General features: G+C 30.3%; 1 long non-coding RNA gene across 2 annotated transcripts; it reads right to left on the bottom strand.

Moving 5' to 3' along the window:
* Positions 1-10,290: 10,290 nt before the first annotated feature.
* On the bottom strand, positions 10,291-12,484 carry LOC125580703. Of its 2 annotated transcripts, XR_007318447.1 has the most exons (3): positions 10,794-11,615; positions 10,584-10,626; positions 10,291-10,512 (listed from the first exon to the last, which is right to left on the bottom strand). It is a non-coding gene; the product is annotated as an uncharacterized LOC125580703 (long non-coding RNA). The 2 variants fall into 2 exon arrangements; XR_007318446.1 differs by having other exon boundaries at positions 10,493-10,626; positions 10,794-12,484.
* Between the last annotated feature and the right edge of the window lie 1,057 nt (positions 12,485-13,541).

Here is a 13,541-nt window from a genome sequence, read left to right as displayed (position 1 = left end):
TAGCAAGGGGGCATTATTGCTTTTCAAATGTATTTTCGTTATAATTTGTTTCTATTGCAGTAACTAACGACACATTATATTTTGTCAGAAAAATAACCAAAATAATAATTTAAGAAATTAAAAATTATAGAGAAATACCCTCATATGTTTTAGTTCTAAAATAGCACAAAAAGAAAAAAAAATCTCAAAATAACATTCATTAAAAAGTAAAAATACAAGTATACTCCTTTTTAACTATAAGATTATTTAGACATATTAGAAAACTAAATTATTTTAAGAACATATAATTATAGATTATACAATAAATACATATTTTATATTTGAGTTTAGGGTTTAGTGATCAGAATTTAAGCATAAGAATTATAGTTTAAAGTGATTTAGTTTTCTTTTTCTTGTTTAATAAATGTTATTTTAGGAATGTTATTTTAGGAAATTTTCTCTTTTTGTACTATTTTATGATTAACCTTTTAGTGTTCTATATATATGGCCTTAATTCAAAAATATTATAAAGAACAGAGTAGGTTTCTATTCTAGTTTCCTCCTCTATATATCTTTGAAGCTGACATTACAGTATTTTTTTTTTTTTTAAAAGATTGCTATAAATAAAAAAAACATACGGAAAACAGTTATGTATAGTTTCATCTAAAATGTATAATTTTATTAATAATAAAGATTAATAGGTAATGGGTTTTACATTCTACAGTTATATTTTTACTCGAGGACCTGCAAAAATTTTCAATTGTTTTTGTTCATATACGTCTAAATATTTGAACTTTGAATAAAATTTGATTTCAAGTATCAAGGGTAACTTTAAGAAAAAAAAAGAAGAAGAAAAAGTATCAAGGGTAACTAAGAATATCTCTATACAAAATACTTATAAAGTATCTCAATAATTACAAAAATATATAGAGAAACGTAGAAGAGTTCATTGTTACAATTTGTTTTTGAGATATTTCTTAGAACCTTTCTTATATTTGTCAGTTATAAATTCTTTAACATTTTCAAAACATTTTAATTTAAATAAATAGTAGTTTTCTTAAAATATTAATTTTATCTGCTCTAACCATAGCTGAATTTACAATCTAAGAATTCGAACAGTGATATTCCAACTGAGAATAACTTATTCAACCATGCATGGCCCATAATGAATTGGTTCATTTCCAAATTACTGAATTTCTTGTCGGAAAAAGACTGTATTTCTTTCTTTCCGTAAACTAAAGGCGAGCAAGGACCACAATACTGAAAAGGAGTCATGTAAAAACACATGTGTAACACCTCTCTTATTATTTTGTATCTTCCGAACCATTATAGATATGAGTTTTTAGGAGTTCACAAGCTAAGCCGCTCTTTTCATGAACTTAATCAAACCTACCTACGCTTCCCCTCTTTTATTTTACTTTCATTTCAAGATGAATCACAAATAATATCAGTTGCCAATAAAATATATTTTCTTGTTTTATTACTACGTACATGTAATATAAATAAAAAATTAAGCCTCAAAAAATAACACGATGACGTTAACTATTAAACTTGCATATGCTGGTTCAATAAATACAACTTGAACTTGAAATATTCTGGTCGAATACAACGAATTTGTTTTTAATTACATGGATATGTCCATTGGCTTGAAAAGGTATGTCCGGTGAATGGCTTGGATTTCTATAGCGCAATTTGGCGGATGTAGATGAATTTGGAAAGATAAGACATGACAGATCAAATTAATGGGTACAAGAAATCAAAGAAGAAAATAATCTTCATTGTACTCTGAGCTTGAAGCATTTGATTGGGATATGCAAAACATGTTTTCTCATTCTACATGTTTACATTTTAGAATGGACGCAAGGATTTAATAGCCACGACTGGAGATCCTAAAGCTAGGCTAGTCATATCAACCGAACTAAAAGAGATAAATGCACTTCAACAATGATTTCGCAACTTCAAGATTCCTACATACCAAGATGACAAGATGCTATTACTTATTCTTTAGCTATAACTGGTAGAAGTTTTAACCAGGATCTACATTTCACTGGTTTTAATTAAACAAAGCTATATCTATATATATGCTTCACCATCTAAATATATAATAGTTCCTTATTAATGAATAATAAACTACAAATATAATAGATATATAAAAAAATATCGTACTAATAAAAAAATAATAATAAACTACATGTTAGACCAAGGTCTGGTGGAAGCCCATATTCGAATGTCCATATTCTTATGTCTTTGTATTTCCTAGCCCATATTGTATTAGAGTTTTATACTTATGTAATTTCCTATATAAAGGGCTTCTTATTGTCTAATAAAGTTACAGACTTTCCCCTTATTTTCATAACACGTTATCAGCACGATAACCTCTAGCCCTAAGCCCCCACGAAATATTCTTCAACTCAGCCGAAAATCATCAAACCCTAAACGCAAAGGAATCTGCCTCGAAACTTCAAAAAGGCCGTTATCTCAAACCGTGAGAACCCAGAAAACGATCAAGATATCAAATCGAAGCCCTCGCCGAGACGAATCCGTCAGTGCAAACCGCTTGTCGATCTGACCACCGACGCGCCCTCACACACAGATACAGTGCGCGCCGATTTGATTTGGAAACCAAATCCGATTCCAACAAGGATTTTCTAGCCGAACTCAACTCCTGTGCAAGTCTAATATCAACAAGGAGTTCAAGCCGAGAGGAGTTGCTGTCCGTGCGATCAAACTCTCTTTTCCATTCAGATCAAAAGGAGTTCATAGGTAAACTATCTCAAACTTTAAAATTACTTAGAGGTCGATTTTAATGTAATTAAACTCGAACCATACAAGAGAGAACCGATCACATATACCTTAATATGTGATCATAGAAATCAAAACCTAACCAACTATGAATACATAATTCGATTTATATCCTTATAAATCATATAGTATATGTTTAAAACTTAGTAAAACATGGTCATAAGTTTTAAACCTAAGAACTAATCTAAACCTAAAATCGCATGACATGAAAATCGAATGTCATGCTTAAAACCGAAAATTGTATAAACCTATACTATCTAATATGATTCTAATAATTCTAAAACTTGAATCATATACGTAAAACTATAGTTTCAGATCTGATTATGTCAATAATCAGATCGCATACTTGGTATGCTTGAAAAACAATTCCAAAACATCAAAAACCAAATTTGCTTAAACCTAAAAATCGCATACCTTTAAAATTAAAACCCCCTTGATGAAAACTTTCTAAAACTTGTTTTCACATGCTGTTTAAAGCTTTAAAAATATGATTGTTTGTTTAAGAAAATCTGATTGCATGTTTTTAAAATTAGAAATCGCATGCTAGGCATAAAATTTCAAATCGCATGCTTAATTGAAATTTGATTTGTTTGGCCACCTAATCACATTCTAGGATTATTAAAACTTGATTGTATGATCTGTTTGTTAATAGAAATTGCAGGTTTTAGGTTTGCAAATCATATGCTAAACATTAAAATCAAAATCGCATGCTAGACATAGAAAATTAAATCGCATGTTTAGGTTTAAAATCTGATTTTGTTAATCACTTGATAGGATTGATAAAACCTAATTTTTTGATTTAATCTCTAATAGAAATTACATGTTTTAATGTAAGAAATCGAAACATAAACATTAAAACTGAAATTGCATGCTAAAACCTAGAACCCTTAAAAAAAAATAGGAAGATTGTTACAAGGTTGTTACAAAGTTATTAAGGTTTTTGTCTTGGCCGATTTTATGCTTGTATAACTTGATATTTTTCATGCATAAATACATGTTTGATGTTGCATAATTAGACTAAGAATAATTACATGTTCTTGTGTCTAAATCCTATTAGAATTAGAATTTGAAATTTAACCTAAAATCTGATCGCATGTTTATTGGAATTTCCTGAAAATTTTAAACTTAATAAATTTAAATTAGAATTCCAGAATTTGATCACATGAAACCTAGGGATAAAATTTCATGATTTGATTGAAATTATTCATATGCTAATTGATTAAAAATCGATTAGACCTAGGAAATTGAAATCGCATGATTAAATCCTATTAGAAATAGAAATTGCCTTGATCACATGCTATTGATTGAAATTTGATTTGGTTGCTTGATCACATGATATGTTTAAAATCTGAATCATATGTCTTAACCAAATCTGATTCGCATGCTTCAAACCCAAAATTTGATTTGTTTAATCGCCTAGCTCGCATGCTAAGAAATTAAAATATGGATTGATTGTTAAAGATAAAATCCGATTGCATGCATCATGGAACCTAGATTTAATTTGCTCAGTCACATGCTCACATGATCCAAATCTGATTTTCTAGCTGATTACTTGATTGAAAATGATGTCTTGCTTTTTTAAAACATAGAGATTGCATGAAACCATATCCGCATGATTAAAAGCTTGGTCGTAGGATCAAAATTTCATCATATTCTAAACTTGATTCGATTACATTGCATGGCCTATATGTGTTTTTAAACCTTGAATCATATGCTGAAAAATCTAGCAAATCCGAAACACATTACCAAATCCTAAAACTGTTTGGATTTGGCTTGACAAAGACTATACATGTTCATATGAACATTTGTAGGATCGTTTCTCAAAACTTTGGCTAAATGAAATCTTAGCCAAATTTTAAGACATGGTTACTTGTTTAAAAATTAAAATCTGATCATAAAATTACTCATTGGCTGAAATCTATAAGAATCCTAGAACCATTCGGATTTGGCCTGGCCGAAACTTATGTTTGGCCTAATGAACAATCGCATGATCTTTAAAGCCTTGGCCAAATGTAGAAGCTTGGCCTAGCTTAAATCTTGATCAAATGCAAAGTCTAAATTCTCTTGGCCATCTTTTAAAAGACCTTGACCGAAGGCAAAAGCTTGGTCAAATTGAAATTTCTATCGGCCAAATATGAAATCTAGTCAAACTAATAGAATCTCTTGGCCAAAGCATTTTGGTAAAATCATCTTGGCCGAATCCCCTTGGCCAAAATTCCTTGGCCAAAGTCTTTGAATAATCTATTTTGGCCGAATTTAAATCTCTATTAATCTAATCAGACTTAATTTATTTCTGACTATTTGTTGCACACTTTGATTTATGTAATGCATGATGTTTTCAAAATTATTGTCTAAGAGAACAAAATTTGATATTAAATTACCTAAGTTTGGGATTCAATACGAGATAAATGAACATTAAGTGTTATTTCTCGAGGGGGAGAATCAGAGAATCCCAAAATCCCAAAATAAGTTAAGCATCCACGACAACAATAGCCCAAATAGAAATCGGCCAAAATCAAATCTGAAAACGAAATTGCACAACAGAAAGATTATATGGAGATTAATGATTGGCAAACCGGTCATGCCATTCCGGTTAAGTATGCGACATACTATTGAATGGTTTAAGATATGCTGCCCCTTTGAATAAGAGAATTGATAATATGAGTATTCACCATGATATTTCAAAAATAAACAAGGAATTTCGTGGGCTTGATCACCCACGGATGGACTGATCATCCATCATATGTGACGACATATGGTTGTACATATCCTTGTCAAAGTCTGCAATAAGTTTGCAAGAGTAATTGGTGATACCGGTGGATTTATGAATCCTTATAAGTTGCAGCAAAATTTGTTCGCATAAAGCCAAAGAACAAATAGAGACTCTCCCATGAATTTGATAAAGGGTCAAGAATTAATGTTCCCATATAGAGAACTTAAATAAGTTGTTCCACCACAAAGTTATAAGATGGGATCTGAAATTGAATTAAGTGTATACGTTGGATATAAATCTCCATAAGAATACATAAGGCCACAAGATATATGATTAAGGCTAAGCCATGGATTAGATAAATCCGTATATCCAACATCAGGGAGAGAAATAATAAGCTGGTAAACGATTTCGAGAATGAATAATGATCCTCAAATATGAATATAGAATAAGAGTCCAAAGAATGAATCATTCTCATAACTTAAACAAGTCAATTGCCAGACATGTTTGATGACCCAAACTGAAATATACCAGCGGGTTATGCTCTAATAAAATTGATATTGGACTTAGTTAAGATAAGACGGTTCCATACATGTATTACTCGAAAATGAGAAGAGCATAAAATTGAAATGGCAGATCCTAAATTAAGGTTGTCCAAAGGAAACTTTAGACATGACCATGAATAAAGATCAAGTACCTGAAAATAATAAGATCTAAATGCATTATGTCATATCTGGATTATAAATGGAACCGGTAAAATAATATCGACGTCGATGATGATATAATATTTGAATACAAAAGCGCTTGACAAAAGCGATGATCATGAAACCAACGTCTATCATAGAGTGCACTCAGAGAAATTACTTAGAGAAATTTATTAAGGAAATTGATAATGCTATAAGACGTGGTATATGAAATCTCTTAAGAGAAGAGATGTAGTCAAACCAGTTGGACATAAGTAAGTCTTTGGTGAGAAAACATAATAAGAATGGCGAAATTGCATAAGGTTCTCACAAAGACCTGAAATCAATTATAAATGAGACATACTCCTATGTGGTGGATGCAACGACATTCCGATTCCTTATAAGTCTGGCAAATAAAATACATATCTATACGGTCCACTGGATAACGAAATTTATGTGAAAGTTCCAGAGGGTATCGAAATACCGAACACATTAAGTTCTCGAGAACAATATTGAATATCTTTATGTGAACGACTTGAATATCCTAGGAACCTCTGGAGAAATTTCCCAAAAGATAGAACACATCAAGAAAGAATTCGAATTCAACATGAAAGGTTTTGGGAAAACAAGATTATATATTGGATTATACATTGAGTACCTTGAAAAGAAAATCCTTATGCATCAAATGACATACATAAATAACGTGCTCAAGAAGTTTGATATGGACTAAGATTACGAATTGACAAGTCCCATAATTATAAGGTTTCTCAGTTTAGAAAAGATAATTTCGACCCTAATGAAGAAAATGAGGAGATCTTTGGTCCCGAAATGCCATGTCTAAGTGCCATAAGTTTTGGCGGATTTGGTGAGCCATACAAGGCTAGATAAATAATTTGCCGTAATCTATTAGATAGATATAGCTCATGATCGACCCAAATGCACTAGAACGAGATTATACATATTTTGTTGCCTACAAGGAACTAAAGACTTGGGTCCATTTGATACTAACCTACCCGAAAATGGGTAAATTATTTTGGTGATACAGGTTGTTTGTCCGTCCAAGTTCACTCAAGCGAGGATTTGGTTGATCTAATTACTAAGGCGTTACTGACATCTAGAGATGTACTCAACAGAGGGAGTAATACGTGTTGTACTCTTTTTCCTTCACCATGGTTTTCTCCCATTGGGTTTTCCTGGTAAGGTTTTAATGAGGCAACATCCAAAGCGTATTACAAACCACTTCGGAGATGGTGTTCCAAGGGGGAGTGTTATAAACCAAGGTCTGGTGGAAGCCCATATTCTTATGTCTTTGTATTTCCTAACCCATATTGTATTAGAGTTTCGTACTTATGTAATTCCCTATATAAAAGAGTCCTTATTGTCTAATAAAATTACAGACTTTCCTTTTATTTTCATAACACTACAAATATATTAGAGATATCGTATTGAGTGGCTGTAAATATTGTACTGAGTATAAAATACAAAAGACAAACGAAACAAAAAGAAAAGCCGTTTATAACTCGCCTTCTTTTTTTTATACCTGCCAGCTTTCTTCTCTCGACTTTCCTCCTTTTCTATCATTTGATACTTTTACTTTCTTTCTTGATGTACTGTATATAAATCATTGGTGCTTAATTTAACCTAGGGCTGTTCAATATGGCAAAACCGAACCGTACCGAACCAAACCAAACCAAAATAGATAATATGGTTTAGATTTGGTATATACCATACAAACCGAATGGATATGATTTTTAAAAAACCGTAGGATTTGGATATGGTTCGGTATATAACCGATAAAACCGAATAAACCGAATAAAACCGATAAAAAAATAGAAACATGTAAATATGTATATATTTTATAACAACGTATGAAAATCATAAGTTAATTTTTTTGCTAATAACTATTACCATATTTTTTACAGTAGTAAAATAGTCCTGATTTGTAAAACACTTGAACTATAATTAAATAACAATTCATCGCAAACATGCTTCTTATTTTCTTAGTCTTCTTTTGATCTTTTTGCTTTAATTTAGCATTGACTAAATTGAAATAAAGATTATAAATTTGATGATAACAATTAGTGGAAATTCTTCACAATTTTTTTTTATCTATAAACGAATAGAGTTTCGTGTTTAATAGAAGAAACATGACTTTGATGAACGTTAAATATGAAAGAATATAATAACTTATTTTTTGTGCTTCGTGCTTCTGTTTTATTTTTTGTTTTTTATTTTTATTATCAAAATTTTGAGCTTTGATTTTAATTATAGATTTGATTATTTTATTAGATGATAGAAACATTTTTTATTTTTGTTCTTTTATTTAAACTTATAATATTTTTTAATAAATGAATGTGTTGACAACAAGACTCTAAAATTCATATAATATGATCCCAAAATAAAGAATTATGTTTTTTGGTATAAAACCGAATAAACCGAAAACCGACGGTATATAAACCGAACCGAACCGAAGTAAATATGGATTTAGAATGGTAGTTATATTTTACTAACCGAAATACCGAAAACCCGAAAAAACCGAACCGAAACCGAACCGATATCCGGATTGAACACCCCTAATTTAACCCCAAAAGCTAAATATGGATTATCACTACAAACTGCTTGCTTTTTTTTTTTACTGATGATGTCAATAGTTTTAATATTTAATAATTTTCGCTTAAGAAACATTATTTTGAAAAACGATTTTAAAATACAACTTGATATTTATATTAAGTGAACTTTAAAAATTCAACATGTTATAATCAAACACCCTCATATATTTTCTAAGTTTACGGCTCATCTTAGTAAAATAACAGATGTTTAATTTAAGGAAAATTTGGAAAAAAAAGAACAACTAATCTATGTTATTGTCTCCTTAGTATAAAATCAATTTTTTTTCACTTTTGGACTTTTATTACCCTTTTTGTAACTAAAAATTCATATCATTATATTTACAATGCAAAAAAATTAAGAAAAATATAAAATATGAAGTAGTCAAGCATGTGCATATATAAAAATATTTTTGGATTCAAAAAACAATTGGAATAGTAAATTCAAAAATGGGCTAAAAGTGTTAGAATACCAGATCTACCATCTACAGAGACTTAGAAAATGCAGTCTAGGTAAGACACAATGATCTACCATACGAAAAATGCACAATACACCGAAAACACAATGATCTACCATACGTAGAATGCGCAATACACCGAAAACATATCCATCTAGTGTGGAAGAATAACAAATCTACAATTTCTTCTATGTACTGTATTTTTGGTAGATTACAGGACATACTAAATATTCTCATATCTGTCTTGACAGAACATACATTCTACGCGGTTTTCTTTTATCTATAAACTCAATATTCCCTATCTACGACTTCATCTCTTTTCTAACATTGGTATAATGTAAGTTCTACTAGATTTTTAAACAAGATCCAAAAATTAAGGAAAAAACGATTAGAAAATATTTCCTAAATCTCTTAAATCTTTTTTTATTTCTTTTTTAAATTAAAATGTGAGTCTTCTTCGTTACCGCAACAATTTTGGATGTGCATCGTGAGATTTATTTTCTTTTTCCTAGTTCTTCCACACTTTGGTCTATTGCTGTTGGACGCACATCTATTGATGTATATTATAGTAGTTTTTACATGCTATTATGTAGTTTTTACATGCTATTGTTGTTTTACTATATGATAGCATTTATAATAGTTTGTTATTATAGGGTAAACATTATAATAGCATTTATATGGTCTTTTTAAAAGAAATATTCAAAAATAAATAAATCCCAAAATACAAATAAAAAATAAATTTAAAATATTTTTATAAATCAAAATTGTTTACAAAATTAAAACGGTTTATCAAACTAAAGAAAAAAAAATTGTTTACACTAAACAAAAAAAAATCTAAACCATCTTCATGGCCACCACACCTCTTGCTCACGGCCACCACCTTCTCAACATCATCCAAATTCACCAACTGTTACCGTATCTTCAAAGTACCTCATGTTGAAATAAAAGCCAATCTCCTCTAACCTAGAAACAGAACCACAAAACACAAGCCTCAGCACATATATAAATGACTTAACAATAAAGAGAATAATAAAAGAAAAGGGCAACTCGCCTTTCAGAGTTCAGGGGGACTCAAAATTGTATCGAGAAGAGCAAATAAGAAAGCTGGAACGATGGTGTATCTTCTTAGTCATCACGACCCTTCAACCGTGAATCCACCTTCTCACTGGATCTCAGAGATCTTCTTCATCCAACCTAAATCTGTGAGACGTGAATCCAACGACCACCACATCGCCTTGACCACCATTCTTTTTCACACCACCACTAATGTTCTTCTGACACAACAACTCCTCTGTAAAGAACAAAGATAAATTCAGAACAAATTATACTATCATAGTAACCTCACCTGAAAACTGATAAGTGTTCCAGGTCCTCATCATCATAAGCTCCTGACAAGTATATAGGTAGTGGTTTTTAGTCAAGGCTAATCCAATCTGATACCAAGTGTGTTTCTATCTACATAAACACAGACAATAACTACAAAGGTTTTAACTTGCCTAGATAACAAACTGGTGCGGATATAGGCTAAGTGAGGAATCAAGAAAAAGGTTTAAACCTTGTTGCCCTTCTGGTTTTGGTTCCAAAAACGCAGAACCTTAAAGACAACCCTTGACTCATTTTACTGATACGCTCCTTAACTGCGCAGCGCCTCTCCTTAACCTTCATAAAACCTCTATACAACAACATATCATCCTGCAGCCACTGTCTCCGAGCTCTCTCCTCCTCCATTGGCCTCATAACTCAAAGAACCATTACAAAGAGAAACAAAATCGTAACACAGAAATTATTAACAATATAAATTAGCTACTATAACAAGACTATAACACATAGACAATATAAATAAGATAGTCAAGACCAGCGGCAAGATAAATCAAATACAAGATAAACCTTATAGTGAAGACCAGAGAAAAGATTAATCAGGTACAAAAACAGAGACTCAAGACAGGAACAAATTGTCAAGATAGTCATAATCAAGACTCTTGATACAGCAACAGAGACAAATAGTCAACGAAAATCAAAACCCTACGAACAAAACATATTGGCAACCAAAATCAAAACCCATAGACACAGAAATAGATAGTCAAGACAAATCGAAACCCAAACCTAAAAATCTCCCAAATTGAAACCCTAAGAAAGAACTAAGAAGATTGAACAACTCCGATTGTAATCGGCGGAGATTACAAAGTGATTGTAATCGGTGGTTCTCAAAGAGGAAAGACAAAAGAAGGAGGACGACAAAGAGATGTGACGGTGAGTTGAAGCTTTCCGACGAACTTAGACGGGCCAGAGAAAGAAGGTGTCTGACGGCTAAAACGAAATCGCCTTTTTGATTGAGAAAGAAGTTGGAGACGACGATAGAGTTCTGTTTTTTTTTTTACTTTATATTTCTTATTTCATTAAAGTAAAATGTTAATTTTATTAACTGTATTTTAAAGAAAATGGCAAAATTGGATTTTCATTATTGTTTATACTATAGGGACAATGATTTTGGTTTAAATTCTAAGGGACAAGAGTATAGTTGTTTTGTTCCTTTTTGCCAAATTTCCCTTAATTTAATCATCTTGTATACTTTTACCTATGTTTTAGTTGATAAACTCAAAACATTCGACGATATAAAAATTATACGAGGTTTTGTTTGACAAAAAGTTATAAGAGGTTTTTTACTTTTCTTTATTAATCAGGAAGGTTGGCAGAAAATGGAGACTCTGGATCAATCTTTAACCATAACATACTCTTAGAAGATGTCAATCATCAATTCAAAACGTTCAACTTCTTTGGAATGAACGTACCAACACCATACATTTGATAAAATATTATACATAATTCAATATAAACAAAAACCACGATTTAAAAACGAGAAAACAATCGTTTAATGGAGGAACTAGATTTTGACCCGCACACCCGCGCGGATATTTTTTCAATTTATATACATAGATATTTATTTTAGATCATTGGTGGTATACATTTTTAACGTTAATCATATATATAAATATTTATATAAGTATTTCAAATACAATAATTTCATAGTTTATATGTTATAATTAATGAATTGTTTAAGATCGTTACATGCATTTTTCGCTTCTTATTATATATTTATCTTATTGTGTTTGTATTTAGTTACTAAAAAATTTAATATATGCATAAAATAACATATCTGAAAATTGTTTTGTGTTTAATTTATACTAAATTCTAACCCACTGTCCTTCAAAGCTAAATTTTCTTTTAACAATATTTTTTACGTTTATTCATTTTAGATAATATATTATTGTATATACAAAATTTTAAGATATGTAAATTTTTTTATACATGTATTATATAGTTTGTGAATATTAAGCTGTTCTGTCATCATATTATATTTTTAACATAAATATTTATATTTATGAAAATAAATTTATGAATTTAATATAATTTATCATATTTAGTTCAATATAATAGTTTATTTTAACATGATTTATTATTATTATAAAATATATAAAAATAAAATAGAATTTTTTTTTCATTTATAAACGATAACTATAAATAAAATAGAATTTATCATATTTAGTTCAATATAATAATATTCTATTTAAAATTAAATTATATCATTATTAAAGTAGTTACACAGATTTTATATTATTAGTTTTAGTGAATATATGGAACTTACCAACATAATTTCTGGTTTTATTTCTAAATTTGAAATTTATATATGGAATTAAATTATATTGGACCTACATAATAGAGAAGAGATATTTGGAGATACTGTTAAGAACAACAAAAAATATTTTTAAAAGAGAAACTATAATATATTGTACATAGAAACTAATTTTGTAGTAAATATTTTTATTTGAAACAGAAAGGATATTTCTTTCTAACAAAATCTTTTAAAAATAATTATCAAATGTATTTTGAAAATTAATCAATTTAACTTGTTTGACCCTGGAAAGTTTGTTTTTCCTTGTTCCATTGCTCGAGTGGAATTCAAGGAAGCTCTTTGTGGATTCTGGGTCTAGTGTGAACCTTGTCTCAAAAGCGATTGTAGACGAGTTGGGCATTGTTGATGTTGAGCCTTCTCTGGTGACTCTGGCTTTTGCACACTCTTCCATGGCAGTCCCTTATGGCACAATTCGCAACCTTTCTGTCCAAGTTGGGAACTGTATTCTCCATACTGAATTTCAGGTTGCTGAGATGAGCAAGGATCATGAGATTCCTTTAATCTTTGGAAGGTCATTTATAGCTACAGTAGGAGCAGTCGTCGACATATCTAATAAGAGAGTCTCCTTCTCCAACATCTACAAGGCTGTCCCAGCCAGATCACAAATCCGCT

This window comes from Brassica napus, chromosome C1 (genome assembly GCF_020379485.1).
Source record: "Brassica napus cultivar Da-Ae chromosome C1, Da-Ae, whole genome shotgun sequence".
Lineage (NCBI taxonomy): Eukaryota > Viridiplantae > Streptophyta > Magnoliopsida > Brassicales > Brassicaceae > Brassica > Brassica napus.
The sequence above is the reverse complement of the archived record's forward strand: the minus strand, read 5'-3'. Positions and strand labels throughout refer to the sequence as shown.